Raw genomic sequence first — 12,887 nt, forward strand, 5'->3', positions numbered from 1 at the left:
AGCCTCTTCTCTCTAAAAAGAACATGGCAGCACGGCTTAGGTTTGCAAAGATGCATCTGAACAAACCACAAGACTTCTGGAACAATGTCCTTTGGACAGACAAGACCAAAGTGGAGATGTTTGGCCATAATGCACAGCGCCACGTTTGGCGAAAACCAAACACAGCATATCAGCACAAACACCTCATAGCAACTGTCAAGCACGGTGGTGGAGGGGTGATGTTTTGGGCTTTTTTTTGCAACCACAGGACCTGGGAACCTTGCAGTTATTGAGTCGACCATGGACTCCTCTGTGTACCAAAGTATTCTAAAGTCAAATATGAAGCCATCTGTCCGACAGCTAAAGTTTGGCTGAAATTGGGTCAGCCAACAGGACAATGATCCCAAGCACACCAGCAAATCTACAGCAGAATGGCTGAAAAAGAAAAGAATCAAGGTGTTGCAATGGCCCAGTCAAAGTCCAGACCTCAACCCGATTGAAATGCTGTGGCTGGACCTTAAGAGAGCTGTGCATAAACAAATGCCCACAAACCTCAATGAACTGAAACAACATTGTAAAGAAGAGTGGGCCAAAATTCCTCCACAACGATGTGAGAGACTGATAAAGTCATACTGAAAATGATTACTACATGTTATTGCTGCTAAATGTGGTTCAACAAGCTATTGAATCATAAGGTATACTTAGTTTTTCACACATGGCTTCTCCATTTTGGCTTTATTTTTGTTAAATAAATCATGACACGGTGTAATATGTCATGTGTTGTTGTTCATCTGAGGTTGTATTTACCTAACTTTAAGACCTGCTAAGGAACATATGATTGTTATTATCTCCTGATATGTAAAACCATAGAATTCATAGAGGGTGTACTTTCTTTTTCACACGTGTGTGTGTGTGTATTTAAAAGAAGAAGCGGGTATCGCATGCACACCGTCAAAGAGTAATAAAGGTACCTCAAAATTCAATATAGTGGGTGCTACTGGGACATGGATACATGTATACACACACACACACACACACACACAATTTAACACCTTAAGTCATAAATCGCATACTGCACAGGGGGGAGGGATAGGTTTCAGTCACAGATACATTCCAGGATGCGCTGTTTTTACGTAAAAACCTTTCTTGCTTTATCCATTGTAACATCGCCGGAAGAGATCACGAAAGCTCGCACAAATAAAAGCATTTAGTTAGCCACAGAACGGTATCGTCTATTTATTTATTTATATATATATATATATATATATATATATATATATATATATATATAATTATATTATTTATATATATATATATATATATATATATATATATATACACAAATACAACTGTATGCTCATTATATATATATATATATATATATATATATATATATATATATATATATATATATATATATATATATATATATATAATCTTATAGATTTATCATTATACACACACTGTTTTTCATTGGTACCAGTAACACACTTATGCCTCCATCATGCCGCTATTTAGCAATGCCCCACTTGCAAACACACATTATTACACGAGCTCAGCACATACACAGATGATGCATCTTGCTCTCAGGTGAGTGAGTCAGGGTGAGAGATGTCCCTGTCTTCTAATAAACAAAAGGGGTGTTGTCTCTTTAAGTTTCACAGGGATGACATCAGCATTTGGGTTTGGCTGTGTGATTTCAGTGAGTAGAACAGAGCAGAGACAGCACACAGACTGGAGGGGGAAGGAGAGCGATTCAGCTACACACAGGCACTGCAGGTAAGCACTGCTCCCCTCAATCCACATTCATCCTGCCCCCCACAACCTCTCACACACGTGACACCCCCAGGAGCAGACAGCGCCCCCTCTCAGCTCTCCATCCATACCCATATTGAGGGGGGCAGAGGTTTTTATGGGGTTGAATTTTAGGGGGAAACAGCCTCCCCCCATCTGCTTGTTTCCCCCCCCCCCCCTTCACTTCTCTGAGGGGGAGGGGTGTGCTACAAATAACAAAAATTATAGGCGTAAGATTAATGTAACACCCCTATAATAAATCCTGCAAAACAATAGGATATATATATATATATATTTATTTTTTTTGGGGGGGGGCGGAAATGTCTGAGTGTTTTCTGTGCATTTTTAGGGTGGGCAGACTTGATATTTTCCAAGTCCCTTCTGCATAAAGATTCAAGGGGTTGTCACTGAAATCTGTCTCTTGTCCCTAAAAAGAGAACGGGTTTGGGGTGAGGGTCTCCACACATACTGTATCCATATATCATTTCAGCCTTCTGATTTCTGGAGCTCCTCCAAAGAGGTAGTAATTTATATGTATTGCAGTGTTTGTACCCCACATTTAATTATATTTCAATTTCTAATGTTTAACCCCTGGCTCTGCAACACCCCACTATATCCTTCAATCTGTTCTGTATTCATAGGGTGGGGTATTGGCCTGGGAAAGAATCAGAGCCCACCCCCTTTGTTCTCTGCTGGACAAACAATATAGATTTGATGCATTGGTGAAAGTCTTTGGTATATCCAGCCAAATTGTGGACTGGTTTGGTAAGGGTTTAATTGGCCAACAAAATACATTTCCACTGTTCCTGTTACACAACATGCGATGTTGGCCCACCAGATCCAATCAACGTGTGTGTGTATATATTATATATATATATATATATATATATATATATATATATATATATATATATTTTGTGCGTGGATACATATGCACAATTGTTATATTTGTGTGTATAAGCCCCTGACTGGGTGTCCTTTTTTTTTTTTTTCTCCCCCAATACTGTTACTGTATCTCGTATGTCAAATGTGGTCAATACATTGTTATTGGTCTTCAGCTCCGTATAACTATATGGCAAGAAAAGGGACCCCCTATTTGGACAGACCGTGCACAAATATATTGGGGTAATCCTGCCCTGCGGATTCTCACACAACGCCACCGTGGTACTGTGTACTGCTACCCATCCCACTGCCAGGCCTTCAATGCTACACTACCAGATCCATATACCATATACCATGTACCCATGTACATGCCGATATCCCCCCACCACCTCTCATGGGCTGCCCATATTCATCCTGTAACCTTCTGACCTTATAATCATTTTTATTCCCCCACTAATATAGTCTCTCTCTGTGTGTTTTTAAATATATGTTGCACTTTTTACAATTTTTTTTTATTCCTTTCCATCCCGCTCACATATCGCATAAAAAAGTAATACAGCGGGTTTTTTTTTCTTCTGTTTTTGAAGATGTTAGTGTCAAAACACTTTTTTTCTCCTGGGCCTGATAAATATGGCCGCCGCCATGGTTTCCTAAACACAGCCTGTAACTTTGATGTTAAATTTGCTGTCGCTCTGCAGCAGTCGTAATGGGAGATTTTGTGGTGATGAAGAATGAGTTTGAAAACAATAGAGGAATAAATAGGGTTTTACAGTGGGATTTGGGAGCCTTGGCATTGATAAACAGGAAGCAGAAGTAGGGGGGGGGGGGTGTCTTGTTCTTTGTTGATTTAAGAATCTGCAGTGTGTACAGCCCGATATCGGGACCTTTCTGAGATCATATAGTCTTTATTTTGTTTGTTACCTGTGAGTGCCTAGTTTAATTTATTAGAAATTCCGGCTTCATTGGCTCTATACGCACCCAGGCAAGTTTGTAAGTTACGTGAGTGCCGTACGATATACATGAGAAGTCTGTGTGGTAAGATGCACCTAGGTAGTTACATCCAAGGTATCACAGTAATGTGATACCTTGGATGTCAAGTTACCAGGACTGGCTTAGGCTGGAGTATGTGATGCATTTTTCTTAACTTATTTTTATTTTATTTTTTTAATCTAGTCGTGAAAACGTAGAATAATTCAGGGTTTTCAGATTTGCGAAAAACACACACTTGCCCAAATTTGTGCACGTTTGTGCAGTGTTTTGCACTGTATAGAGGTATCCAGATAATACTTTGTTACTTATTGTCTTACAAAATACATACGCACACGCACGCAAATATACATGTTGTGCAGAGGGTTTATTGTATGAATATCTTTGTATAGCACCATCCATGTACCGCAGTAATACACGTGATTATAAAGGTGGGAGCGCTTCAGGCATAAACATTAAGGAAAGGAAGCCCTGTCCCAAAGAGCTTACAATCTAAGTAGGGAGATCTGACAAAACCACTTTAAAAATCGGGTTGCTAGAATTGCTCTGCTGTTGATGTCTGGGCTGCTGCAGACTGAAGGTTGTTTTTACTTGAGTATAAAGGTTGTCAGGTTTAGCACAGGGATAGTTATTTGATGGCTCATATAGATATAGATATAGATAGATACAGTATTCTCTTTAAACAAGGGCATTGTGTACAACAAAGATGGTGGCTGGCCTGTGATCCAATCAGTAACACGGAGATGTAGAGTTTGCTCGTTATACTGTGAATGTATTCCTTTCCTATTGTCTGATTGTGGTTGTTGTATTCTAATTCTCTGTACTGTTCTCTCTTGTAATGTGTTGCGTACATTATGGGAGAGAATACATATTTGTGGACTGCAGAATATATGTGTTTAGTTTTCATTCTCAGATTTTATTATTTTATTGTGTATGTGATTGAAAACCACTGGGCGGTTAGAAAATTATCGGTAGAAAGGAAAAATAATCGTTGTGTTAAACGATATTGGCGCTCACCCCCTGTTCAGTCCCTGCTGAAAAACAGAATCTTTAAAATATAAGAAAAAATTGTACCATCAAAAAAAAAAAGGCACTTATTGCAAAGCTGAAACACTTAAAGGTGCCGATTTTCTACACGGATTAGTAATTGTACCACTCAAACACAAGCCGACACCTCGGCATAATCCTGAGGAAGGTGACATGTGCATGGAAATACGCTGGCTTGCTTCTAGGTGTAAATGCTTCTTCCCCTGTATTATTGCTGCCGAATGCTGACTCTCCGTAGAGTACACTAATGTGTTGCTGCATTATATGTATGCGTTAATTACCCCTGTGTCACTCCACATACACTGATAACCTGACTGGCCGCACTTGCAGAACAGGGCTATCTGCCTTTTGGCCATAGTGCCGGCTGCCAGGATACTCATTGTGTGGTCAGCAGCTAGTTCCACTATACATTATTTCACTGTACCTTTATCACACAAATGAATAGCAGTTGGGGCCCTTTTCAAAGCCCTAGAGCAAACTCCAGTCCTCAAGCCCCCCCGCGCAACAGGTCAGGTTTTAAGAATAGTCATGCTTCAGCACAGGTGGCTCGATCTTGAGCCGCTCTGCTGAAGCTGGGATATCCTGAAAACCTAACCTGTTGCTGGGTGCTTGACGAGTGGAGTTGAGAACACCTGACTGAAATGTGATGTCAATATATTCTGAAAGATGAGGCCTCCTAGGGCAGGCCATGGTTCTGTAAAATAATTGTAGGATATCAGTGCTTGGATCACACTGGTACTGAAAGGGTTAGCCCAAGGTTTCTTGTGTTATTAACCCTTTGGCAGCTGGCAAGCTGAAACATGTCTTAAATTACTGAGGAAATAGATCTGTGTCGAAGATGTTACAAAATTGAGCAATTCCAACATACTTGTGTTTGGTTTTTTTGTTTGATTTTTGTTTTTTTAAAGCTTTAGTTCCACGCAGCCAGTAAAAATGTATTTATTATTTTAAAACAAAGTAGTGTCTGCGCTAATTGTCTTTGCATAAACGTATTATTATTTTTTTTTATTTTTAAGAGGTAAAGAAGCCCGCTATTTAAAAAAATAAAATCTATCCCATCATTGAAGCAGGGGGTCTCAGGAGAGGAACCCCATTCTTTTCAGTTCACGGGACCCCCTGCTTCCGGAGATACTTGCCTCTGTAGGGGGTGACAGTGGCCGCTCGGCTGGCAAGGATCATATAATGGCCGCTATTCAAAGCTCCCGCACCCAGCGGGCCAATAGATAGCCGTGACATCATCCAGTGCAGCTTCTTATTGGCCCCCGTTGTGAGCTTTAAACCCAGCTCAGCCAGAGCGGCTATCGGCACCTACTACTGAGGTAAGTATCTCCGGAAGCAGGGGTCCCTGGAGCTGAAATGAATGGGGTTCCGCTCTGGAGATCCCCTGCTTCAAACCTCTGTAGAAAAAGAAAAAAATGTGACATTTTGAAAGAAAATCAATGGATTGGATTGCTTCTTTAGGATTTCTCACCTTTTTCCCCAAGCTGTTTTTTATTTGTAAGATCTGACTCTGTTCAGGAGATATGTGTTTGAGATATTAAGTGTTCGGGAGGTTAAAATGGAGCTCTCCCCGGAGCCCAGTGCAGTGTAAAGGTTATCATGGCTTGAGATGCTAGAATTGTGATTTTTTTTATTTTTTAATCCCGCTCCCCCTCGGCACAGCATGGTCACGTGACCGCGTTCAAATGCAGTCACATGACAAGGGAAACAGACTTCGCCCCAATCTCCCATGTCCCTTCAAACCACGTCCTGCGCTCCCCGGGAAACTAGAACGCGATGTAAGCTGAAAAACTAGCTTTCATTGATCCTGACGCGACCACTGCATCGCGAGGCCCCCCCGGAGTGACTGTCCTGGGGCCCCCAAAGGGTTAACACTATAAAAATAACGAGCAGGACCTGCTCAGGGGGAAAGATGCGAACATTACAGAAGTTAAAGGCGTTTGTGTGTGTGTCACGGCTGCTCCGACTGAGCTTGCGTAGCAGAGTTTAAAGCTTCTACATCACTCGGGACAATAGGAAGCTGAACCCTATGGAGGGAAGTATCTTGGGGGGCAAGGGGCCCCTAGAGCTGAACAATGTTAGTTTCAGCTCCAGAGATACTTGCTGCTGTAGGGGGTGCCGGTAGCAGACCCTCTGCTTCCCACTTAGCGGGGGGGAGGAGGAGAGAGGACATTGTATATGTGTATAGTACATCATTTTCTTAAGCGCATATGCACCTTTAAGTTCACACAGGCTTCTGGGAGGCTGACAAAGTAAGCCAGCGTCCATAGTAAGTGCAGCGGCGCGCGCGCAGCACACACAAGCCTGTGAGGCAATACGCATGGCCAGAGGGCAAGACCTAACCCTTTTGGTTTTGCCGAACGACGCCACATGCGACGTCACATGCGCGGTTCAGACAATGAGAGCGAACAGCTCACGTGACGTCACAGTACGCCCCCCAAACATTGAATTGTAGCTGCTCTTGGTCGCGTCTCCTGCTCCAGATCCCACGGGCCATGGATTGCCTGTGCTGCAGGCGCGCATGACATCACGCGCTCTTTCACGCGTGCTCACTATGTACAAGGCCTAAAGCTACGGGCGCACACATGTGCCTCTCAGCCCTCTCCCTCTCCAGCCGAGCGATCTGATGGACTTCAGAACACTCGCGGCGGGAGGGCGCGGCCATGACGTCGTGGCTGGTTCGCCCTCTGGCTGAACCGCCGCTGTGACATGGGCAATGCTCGGCCGCCGCTCCAAAAGACACACTTCTTGTCTTTTGGCAAAGGCGGTCGCACATCGCGCCTTGTAGCGCAGCTACTGGGGCCCATCCCATAGTGTTGTGCCTTGTGTGCGCCGCCCGCAGCTACTTGGGGCAACCCATAGTGTCATGCCTTGTGTGCGCAGCTACTGGGGCCCACCCATAGAGAGATGTGCCTTGTGTGCGCAGCGTGCGCAGCTACTGGGGCCCACCCCAGAGAGGGCCGTGCCTTGTGTGTAACGCGCAAGCAGCTACTGGGGCCCACCCCTTAGAGGGTCGTGCCTTGTGTGTAACGCGCAAGCAGCTACTGGGGCCCACCCCATAGAGGGCCGTGCCTTGTGTGTGTCGTGCGCGCAGGCAGCCACAGCCAGCGGGGACTAAGCTTTAGTTTCACTTTTTTGCATCCTGCAAAATAAATGTTTTCTCTGGGTCAACTTTATTCAAGTGTACCTGCTATAATATGTATGTTTTACCAATAATGGCTTCAGAATTACTTTGCGAACCCAGAACAGAGGGAAAAATGTGATTTGCCCGTCGCTTTATGGGCTGACAGTCTGAATAAAAATGGTAAAAACCCTACGCAGCCTTTATTTGCCATGAAAGTCTGCTCCCTCCTAGCAGGGGGAGAGAGGGGGAGCTTCCTGCTTCCTGCTCGTCTGTTACACAACTTCTGCGCCTGTGCTGTGTAGAAACAGGAAGTTTGGTGGTAACGTTAGCAAGAAAATGGAACGAGTTATGATGGTGGCAAATGTTAGAGAATTAAAACAAAAACTAAATAATTGGGGCAATACCTTGTAAAGGGACAAAGCTAAAGGGCACCCCTGCCTGCTGTGCTTTCCAGAAACCAGACCCAATATACACAGATTATAAAAAAAGGATTTTTGCACCGGCTTCACAGCAGGGAGTGTGCGGAGAAGCGGCTTTTCTGCACCCCAGATTATGTATGCAGCCTCCATATCTAAAAAGCCAGTTAGGGAGGGCGTGAAGGGTGATATACATTCATGTATATCTTCATTGATATAGCGCCCACAGTGTACTCCGTGCTTTACAAAGACAATACAGTACAGGGAATTATAATCCAATAAGCGCAGCAAAATCAGATGAGCAAAGGAAACCTCTGACCCGGGAGTTTACAATCCAAGATGCGGTAAAACAAAGGCCAAAGATGAACTAAAACCTTCCAAAGACGCCATTAATGTTTACAAACCTCCGACTTTTCCAGGTTTCTTTATTAAAGTGATCGCACGCCCTCTGACATGTAACCTAACAGGAGCATTCCGAGATAAATGTTCCCCTTTTCTTTCAGCTTAGTGGGGGTAGAGGGGGTGGGTAAGCGGTGTTGGTATCATGCACCGGAGACCCCCGGGCTCCCGAGATACTTTCCAGATAAGGAGCCGGCGGTACTCACGGATGTTTCCATTCCCCCACGTGACGGGGCGGCGACTCGCCCCGCAGCGTCTTGGCCTGTGGGAGATTTCAACCTCCATTTTGTGTTTTCCCTGGAAGGGGGGGTGACCTTTGGTCCTTTTCTCCCCCCCCCCCCCCCCCCCCTCCTTCCCCTCGTGAAGTGTTTTGGGAATTAGGGGATCTTCGGAGCGGAAATTAACCCCTTCCTATATGTTTTTTTTAAAAAACGTGGGGGGGGAAGAGAGAAGCCGTCTTCTGTAAGGGGAATTTGATACTTTCTGGGACTGCCTCTTAATCCCACTTGGCAGCATTGGTGCAGGGATAACATGAAAGCACTCTGGCACGCAACCCTCTTTTTTTATTTTTTTAATAATGGGTTTAAGTGCTTGAAAAGAAGCAAAATCCTAATTCTACTGAACACTACAGGGATAACTACAGTTCTCCAGGGCCACCAACAGGTCAGGTTTTCAGGATATCCCTGTTTTCTCTGCACAGGGGGTGCACTGAGCCACCTGTGCTGAAGCAGGGATATCCTGAAACCCTGACCTGTTGGTGGCCCTTCAGGACTGGAGTTGCCTATCCCTGCTACAGACAATATCACTGTCCATACAATACCTACTTAATTTCCCCCCCCCCCCCCACCTTGCCCCCCCCCCCCCCCAAAGCAGAGAAGCTGGAGAATTGCACACTGCAGATTGGTTTTCATGCCAGACCTTAATCCCAGGGAGGAACTGTTTACATATTGTTGTATCGCTGAGCTATTTAATAAGGTCCTTTTCGCACAGGCCTGGAGGACAGTACACACAAACTGGTTAAGGAAATGTTGACACTATTTGCAGGAAAACCCAACTGCTGACTGGACACGTGAAGTGACTCAAAGGGAAATGGTTGTAGAAAATGCAGTGTTTGGGGGGGGGGAGGGGGCTGGTTTGCTGACAGGCGGTGAAAGCGGATTTTGCAGAAAACTGGCTCTACAAAGGTTTCCGAGGAAACTGTATAAATGTGTGCCGCTGACTATTTTATTCCTGGGAAGCCGGCAGGGACCGCAGCACGATGCAGGGGGTGAGTAGCCGAGTATCAAGAGACTGGAGAGAACTAACACACAACATTGCTGCAGTATGAATGAAAGACTCGCTGCTGGTCCCTGCTCCATAACAGACCAACTCCAGTCCTCAAGGGCAACCAACAGGTCAGGTTTTAAGGATATCCCTGCTTCAGCACAGGTGGCTCAGTCAATGACGTCACACATCTCAGGTCATACGTCGTCCCGTTCCTGCGTTACACGCTGTGATGCTGCTTGTGCCCTCGCTGCTGGGAGTTGTGGTCGGGGACCGGTGCTCCAGGTCCTGCCTGTATTTCATCTACGGACTCATATCCGTGTTGGGATTTCAGCCGAGCGCACTTTTATATTTCTTAATGTAAGTTACTGATACACGTTGTGTGTGTTTTTATTATATCTGTTTGGATACTCATCTCTTCTTTTCTGGTCTATATCCTGAACCTGACCTGTTGGTGGCTCTTGAGGACTAGAGTTGGCCACTCCTGTTTTAGGGCAATCGTCAGCGCCTTTAAACTAGTGGTGCAGTCTGCATTTAGGAGTATTTGTTAAATGGGGAGGCAGGGATGTCTTTGGTCCATGTATTAGACCTTTTTTGGGGGTTATTCTAGAAGAACAGATCTTTTGGCGGGTTTTAATGGCTGTGGACAACTCTCTTTTCCGTTTTCCTCCCCAAATGACCCTTGTGGAAGTGCAGAATGACATTTGCAGGGCCCCTCTGGCGTGGAAGAGGTGAATTTCTGGAGGTTGGGGTTTACATGCTGCTTTGTATGTGAGAAGTGTGTGTTGGTGTCCAAGGTACATACCGTGTAGTGGTTTCCGAGGAGGAGGTGTTGTGTATACGGAGCGTTGGTGACCATTCTTTACATCCTAACCGGTTTGAACGGTTGTGAAGCCGCTTAGACTTCCTGGTTACTGCCGTTGTAAGCAGATTAATGCCCCAGTCGTGCATAGAATTGAAATGGAGAAATTACATTTGTGCCTTTTCTGCTTCCTTTTTCACCCAAATCACGGGGGGTGGGGGGGGGGTACTCTTTTATTGCAAGCGTGTGTGTAGGGGGGGAAATCGGTCTCTTTTTTTTAATAAATATGGCTGCCAGTGTAAATTAAATTAAAAAAAAAATGCTTAGCACAATGATATTGCTTCTTACTTGGGTGTAAATCTGGAATGCAAAACTAACAAACATCATGCATCCCGGTGCTCCAAATTATTCATTATACTTCCATGAAAATACTTTAAAAAAATGGTGACAATCACTGATATTGGTGAGTCTCTCCCAGGCGGGGAGAGCATGGCGGATGATGCGGGGGTCTCTCCCAGGCGGGGAGAGCATGGCGGATGATGTGGGGGTCTCAGGCAGGGGAGAGCATGGCAGATGATGTGGGGGTCTCTCCCAGGCAGGAAGAGCATAGCGGATGATGTGGGGGTCTCAGGCAGGAAGAGCATAGCGGATGATGTGGGGGTCTCAGGCAGGGGAGAGCATGGCGGATGATGCGGGGGTCTCTCCCAGGCGGGGGAGAGCATGGCGGATGATGTGGGGGTCTCTCCCAGGCGGGGGAGAGCATGGCGGATGTTGTGAGGGTCTCTCCCAGGCGGGGAGAGCATGGCGGATGATGCGGGGGTCTCAGGCAGGGGAGAGCATGGCGGATGATGTGGGGGTCTCTCCCAGGCGGGGGAGAGCATGGCGGATGATGTGAGGGTCTCTCCCAGGTGGGGAGAGCATGGCGGATGATGCGGGGGTCTCAGGCAGGGGAGAGCATGGCGGATGATGTGGGGGTCTCAGGCAGGGAGAGCATGGCGGATGATGTGGGGGTCTCTCCCAGGCGGGGAGAGCATGGCGGATGATGTGGGGGTCTCAGGCAGGGGAGAGCATGGCGGATGATGTGGGGGTCTCTCCCAGGCGGGGGAGAGCATGGCGGATGATGTGGTGGTCTCTCCCAGGCGGGGGAGAGCATGGCGGATGATGTGGGGGTCTCTCCCAGGCGGGGGAGAGCATGGCGGATGATGTAGGGGTCTCTCCCAGGCGGGGGAGAGCATGGCGGATGATGTGAGGGTCTCTCCCAGGCGGGGAGAGCATGGCGGATGATGCGGGGGTCTCAGGCAGGGGAGAGCATGGCGGACGATGTGGGGGTCTCAGGCAGGGGAGAGCATGGCGGATGATGTGGGGGTCTCTCCCAGGCGGGGAGAGCATGGCGGATGATGTGGGGGTCTCAGGTAGGGGAGAGCATCGCGGATGATGTGGGGGTCTCTCCCAGGCGGGGGAGAGCATGGCGGATGATGTGGGGGTCTCTCCCAGGCGGGGGAGAGCATGGCGGATGATGTGGGGGTCTCTCCCAGGCGGGGGAGAGCATGGCGGATGATGTGGGGGTCTCTCCCAGGCGGGGGAGAGCATGGCGGATGATGTGGGGGTCTCTCCCAGGCGGGGGAGAGCATGGCGGATGATGTGGGGGTCTCTCCCAGGCGGGGGAGAGCATGGCGGATGATGTGGGGGTCTCTCCCAGGCGGGGGAGAGCATGGCGGATGATGGGTGGGTCTCCCCCCAGCAGGAAGAGCATAGCGGATGATGGGTGGGTCTCTCCCAGGCAGGAAGAGCATAGCGGATGATGGGTGGGTCTCTCCCAGGCAGGAAGAGCATAGCGGATGATGTGGGGGTCTCAGGCAGGGGAGAGCATGGCGGATGATGTGGGGGTCTCTCCCAGGCAGGAAGAGCATGGCGGATGATGTGGGGGTCTCAGGCAGGGGAGAGCATGGCGGATGATGTTGGGGTCTCAGGCAGGGGAGAGCATGGCGGATGATGTGTGGGTCTCTCCCAGGCAGGAAGAGCATGGCGGATGATGTGGGGGTCTCAGGCAGGGGAGAGCATGGCGGATGATGTGTGGGTCTCTCCCAGGCAGGAAGAGCAGAGCATTGTTGACAATTGCAGATCTTTGTGGGGGGGGGGGGGGTTTCCCCCCTGATTACTGTATCATTTTAGTGAACCAACATAGGTCCTTCAC

The 12,887-nt window shown here is 47.2% G+C and overlaps 1 long non-coding RNA gene across 1 annotated transcript in view; it reads left to right on the top strand.

Annotated features, from left to right (window-relative positions):
- The first annotated feature begins 1,551 nt into the window (after window positions 1–1,551).
- Window positions 1,552–12,887, top strand: part of LOC142467811 (uncharacterized) — a 19,282-nt gene continuing 7,946 nt past the window's right edge. The window contains exons 1-2 of the long non-coding RNA XR_012788503.1: window positions 1,552–1,569; window positions 1,683–1,758. This is a non-coding gene — a long non-coding RNA (uncharacterized LOC142467811). The remainder of the gene's footprint in view (window positions 1,570–1,682; window positions 1,759–12,887) is intronic.

This window comes from Ascaphus truei, chromosome 17 (assembly GCF_040206685.1).
Source record: "Ascaphus truei isolate aAscTru1 chromosome 17, aAscTru1.hap1, whole genome shotgun sequence".
In the NCBI taxonomy this organism is placed as follows: domain Eukaryota; kingdom Metazoa; phylum Chordata; class Amphibia; order Anura; family Ascaphidae; genus Ascaphus; species Ascaphus truei.